Raw genomic sequence first — 4,862 nt, 5'->3', positions numbered from 1 at the left:
TGGAACCAGCCTCTCCGGGTTTGAATCCAGGCTCTGCCAGGTGCTGCCCGGGTACCTTACGACTAGTCTTCTCACCTCCAGTTGCCTCTGTGTCCCTTCCTGTAAAGTGGGAATAAGACAGAAGCTACCTCATAGGGTGGTGGTGATGATGAAATGGAACGATGCACACTGAACCCAGAACACGGAGCCTGTCGTTACAGTCAGGGCTCGGTAAGAGCTGCCATCTTATTGCTGTTATTGTTAGTCTGAGTTTCAGCCCCCTGGGTTTGCACCTTCTACCCTCCCAATCCCAGCCCCTGCCGCCGATGAGGCCGCCCCAGGCAAGCTGAGCACTCACCCCCGCAGTCCGAGTATTGATGCCATTCTTAATCCTGTTTTTGCAGATGAGCGGTCAGGGTGGGAGAGAGGAGCTAATTTTCTGAAGGTCAGGAGCCAAGTGAGCAGCAGCGACTAGATTCAAACCCAGGCCCAGCGGTTCCAGGGTCCCCACTCTTTCGTGGCTGTTGCTGTTGTTTGCATTCCTTTTATCCCCTTTCTCCTTTCTCTCCCTCCCTCTCTTACTTCTCCGTTTCTGAAAAGGTGGACAGGCGCCTGGGTCCCTTCTGCCTGCCTTGGACACGTTTCCTCCGACCTCTGGCTGCTTCTGACCCTCTCAGATCCTCACCTGATACTTTCTGTCCCATCGCTCTTCCCCTTCATAGCAAGTGTTGTCCTTTGTAATTAGGTTTTGATTTGTGACCTTATGTCTTTAATGGACTGTGAGTCTTAAGAGGGCAGGGTCTGCGCCTGCTTTGTTCCCATATCCCCATGATTAGCCCAGAGCTTGGCATGGAGTAGGCACTCAATACATATTCATTGCATGATGGAATGAATGAATGAATGAAAGCTTGCACTTGTGTTTGTTGATTAGTCTCTTGGCCAGGAACTGAAACTGGAAGCTTTTGGGTCATCTCATTTAATCCTCCCGATCACTCTACAATAGGTGGGTCCTGGAATTAGTCTCATTTCACAGATGAAGAAACCAGGGCCTGGCAAGGCCACTGCATTAGGGTAGTGGGGGCATTTTTGCCCCCCAGGGGCACATTTAGCAGTCTCTGGAGACATTTTAACTGTCACCACTGGCTGTGTATGTCACTTGCAGGTTTTGTGACCTCAGTTTCTTACTCTGTAAGAAAACTGTAAAATGGGTTTAAGTATAGTACTTGCCTCCTAAGGTGGTTTGTGAGGATTCAGCCTGATGTGTGCTATTGGGTGGAGGTCAGGGATGCTGTTCAACGTCCTACAGTGCACAGGCCAGCCCCTCAAAGAATGTTCTGGCCCCAAATGTAAGTAAGTAGTGCTGAGCTTGAGAATCCTTGTTTTGGGGCACGTATCTGTGACCCGGAGGAGATTAGAACCCAGACCTTGAACCATCGTTCTTAACCATCACCCTGCATTGCTCACATTGGGTGGATGGGTAGGGGGAGTTGTAGAAGATTCTGTGTCTGAGTCAGCACTTTGCTTCTCCATTCTGTGCCCATGAGCTTGGAATCCCCAAGGCCTGAGGACAGCATTGCCTTGCAAGCTGCCTCTGGCGGGACGGTGGGACCACTGGCCTCGCAAAACGCTTAGCGCTCCAAGCACCTGGCTGACGGGTGGTGGAGCCCGGGAATTAAGAACTCAAGTGTCAGACAGACTCTCTATGGGTTCAAATCCCCGTGTTGCCTGACTCTTCCTGGCTCTGTGAGCCTGAACCAGTTCTGTAAACTCCCTGGGCCTCAGAGTCCTCACCTGAAAAGGGGGAGTTTTCACATTCCTGACTTTGTAGGGCTGTTGTGAGGTTTAAATGGACTCACGCTTGGAAAACACTTAGCACGGGGCCCGGTGTGACCACTGTGCTTTTATGATAGGCACCCAGTAAATATGTGCTCTCTCTTTATTCCTAGCCCAGCATTTAGAAATTTCTACTCTTAAACTCCTGCTGCTGCTATTTATTTATTTAAAGTGTGAACTAGTTTTGTTTTTGTTATTTTTTAGAGGTAATACATGTGGAGTAAAAAAATTCAAACAGTACAAAAGATAATAAAACAAAAACTAGTAGTCGCCTTCCTCTCACCAGCTTCAGCCCTACCCCCTGGAGATAATCACTCTTCATGTTAACAAAAATGTTAGCTTTTGTTGTTCTTGTCCCCTGCTAAGAAAATTTCCCTGCCTAGGCAAACATCTATATACTCTTTTATACTAATTTTAAGTGGGAACAGTAGTACATGCATATGATAAAAAATTGCAGACAGTACATTTGCTACGTATATAGAGGCATCTGCACTGGGATTCAAATTCTTGGCTGTCCATACTGCTTGCAGGCTGTGTGACTCGGCCTCAGTTTCTGTACCTGTAAAATGGGTTTAGTTATAGCCCTGTCTCCTGGAGTTGTTTGTGATGTAAAGCCCTTAGATCAGTCCTGGCACATGATACTAAGAACCTTACTGACTCTTTCACTTTCCATAGATAGTAGAAGGTAGCACACATTTCTTCATTTGCTTCACACCTTCGCTTAGAGGACATCTTGGCTCAGAGGCCTTTCCTGTCCACCTGATATAAAAGTAGCACCCAGTGCCCACCATGATCCTCTGTTCCCTTGATTCTTCGTCGGGTCATTTGTTGCCTAGACACACATGGAGTTGTTTGTTTAGTATCTACCTCTTGTGATAGAATGAAACTGAGAATGGAAACCTTATTTACCTCCGAATGGTATTGGCACATAGGAATCTCATGAGTAATAGTTGTCCATTGAACTTCCCTGGTGACGCAGTGGTTAAGAATCCGCCTGCCAATGCAGGGGACATGGTTCGAGCCCTGGTCCGGGAAAATCCCACATGCCGCGGAGCAACTAAGCCTGTGCGCCACAACTACTGAGCCTGAGCTCTAGAGCCCGCGAGCCACAACTACTGAGCCCGTGAGCCACAACTACTGAAGCCCGTGCGCCTAGAGCCCGTGCTCCGCAACAAGAGAAGCCACCGTAGAGAAGCCTGTGCACCGCAAGGAAGAGTAGCCCCTGCTCGCTGCAACTAGAGAAAGCCCGTGTGCAGCAACGAAGACCCAGTGCAGCCAAAAATAAACAAACAAACAAATAAATAAATTGATTAAAAAAAATTGTCCACTGAGCCTTAGAAACCTGATGGTTGTAAGTTATTGAGACAGTTGAATGCGAAAAGCGACGTTCAGGCCCCGGGGGAACAGCCTGGTACTAGTAGGCCCTCATTACTCAACAGTGTCGGAGCAACTCTGCTCACGGATGCTGGTGATGCTGAGCGGCAGTTCAAGTTCATAATCACCTCCCCCCTCCTCCTCTCTGCAGCTTCCCTCCTGTCCCGAGGTCGGCCAGCTGGGTCCAGGCAGGACCGTTTCCATTGTCTCCACAGGCCCCAGCCAAGTGAAGCTGTGTCGGCAGGTTGGGGCTGTAGGGGCAGCCCTGCAGAGACCTTAGGCTCTGGCCTAGGGGACACCTGGTACCTGGGTGCTCCTCTCCAGAAGGATTGCAGCCCTGCAAGCACCTTGATTTTAGCCCAGGCAGACCCATTTCAGATTTCTGACCTCTGAAACTATATGATAAGAAAAAGTCTGTGTCATTTTAAACCACGAAATCTATGGTAATTTGTAACAGCAGCTGTAGGAAACTAATACAGGTAATTGGTTCTGAATTTGGTGGTGTTTTGGGGATTCACATCTTCCTCTTGGCCCAGATTCCCTGTGGGTGAAGGCATGTGCTCCAGAAAGCTCTGTTAGAATTCTTATATTGCCCAGCACTAGGAGTTGGCGTCAGGGGTGGGGTGGCTCAGTAGTCAGGCTTCCTAGGTTTGAGCCCCAGCCTCATCCCTTACAGGCTGTGTGATCTTAGGCAAATTATTTGACTTCTCTGTGTCTCAATTTCCTCATCTACCAAATAGGGATCAAAACAGAACCTCCTTTCTGGGTGATCATGAAGGTTGAGTTAATTCACATAAAGTGCATGGAAGCAATTCCTGGCATACAGTTAGTGCTCAGTTAAAGCTAGGTGTTGTTATTATCAATAACAATATAAGATTGTCGTATTAAGAGTATAATGCTATAAACTTCATTTATTTTTATTACTGATGTAAGACTTAAGATTAGTGACAATAGTCCTTTATTGAGTGTTAAGATATGACACTGAGCTGTATGTATGTAATTTTATTTAAACTGCAGAATAGCTTTAGGAGATAGGTATTCTTAGCCGTTAGTCATAGGTAAGGCTCGAAGAGGTTAAATAACTTGTCTAAGGTCACACAGCGAACAGAGAAGGAAATTGGACCTGTAAGAAAAGGGACAAGGGGACAGATAGTCTTTTGGGGAGGGGAGGAGGAGTGATTGGGAAAGAGAATAGGAAGAGAAGTGGGTTCCAAAAAGTCAACTGAGGCAGTTATAAATAATAGTCATAATCAACATTTATTAGGGCTTTTAGGATCTCCTGTGGAGGAGAAGGTAGTCGCTCCATTTTGACAGTGGGCTTTTTGAGCCTCAGAGAAGAACAGTGACCTATCCAGCAGTATGCTTCTAGTAATGTTGTATCCCTAAATTCACTCGTGTCAAGTTCTGAATCATGTTGTTGTATAAAAAGTTGATGTAGGGGCTTCCCTGGTGGCACAGTGATTGAGAGTCCGCCTGCCGATGCAGGGGACACGGGTTCGTGCCCCGGCCCGGGAGGATCCCACGTGCCGCGGAGCGGCTGGGCCCGTGGGCCACGGCCGCTGGGCGTGCGCGTCCGGAGCCTGTGCTCCGCGACGGGAGAGGCCGCAGCGGTGGGAGGCCCGTGTACCACAAAAATAAAAAAATAAATAAAATTAAAAAAAAAAAAAAAAAGGATT

The sequence above is a fragment of the Neophocaena asiaeorientalis genome, unplaced genomic scaffold, assembly GCF_003031525.2.
Source record: "Neophocaena asiaeorientalis asiaeorientalis breed wild unplaced genomic scaffold, Neophocaena_asiaeorientalis_V1.1 scaffold91, whole genome shotgun sequence".
Taxonomy (NCBI): Eukaryota; Metazoa; Chordata; class Mammalia; order Artiodactyla; family Phocoenidae; genus Neophocaena; species Neophocaena asiaeorientalis.
Note: the sequence above shows the minus strand (reverse complement) of the source record.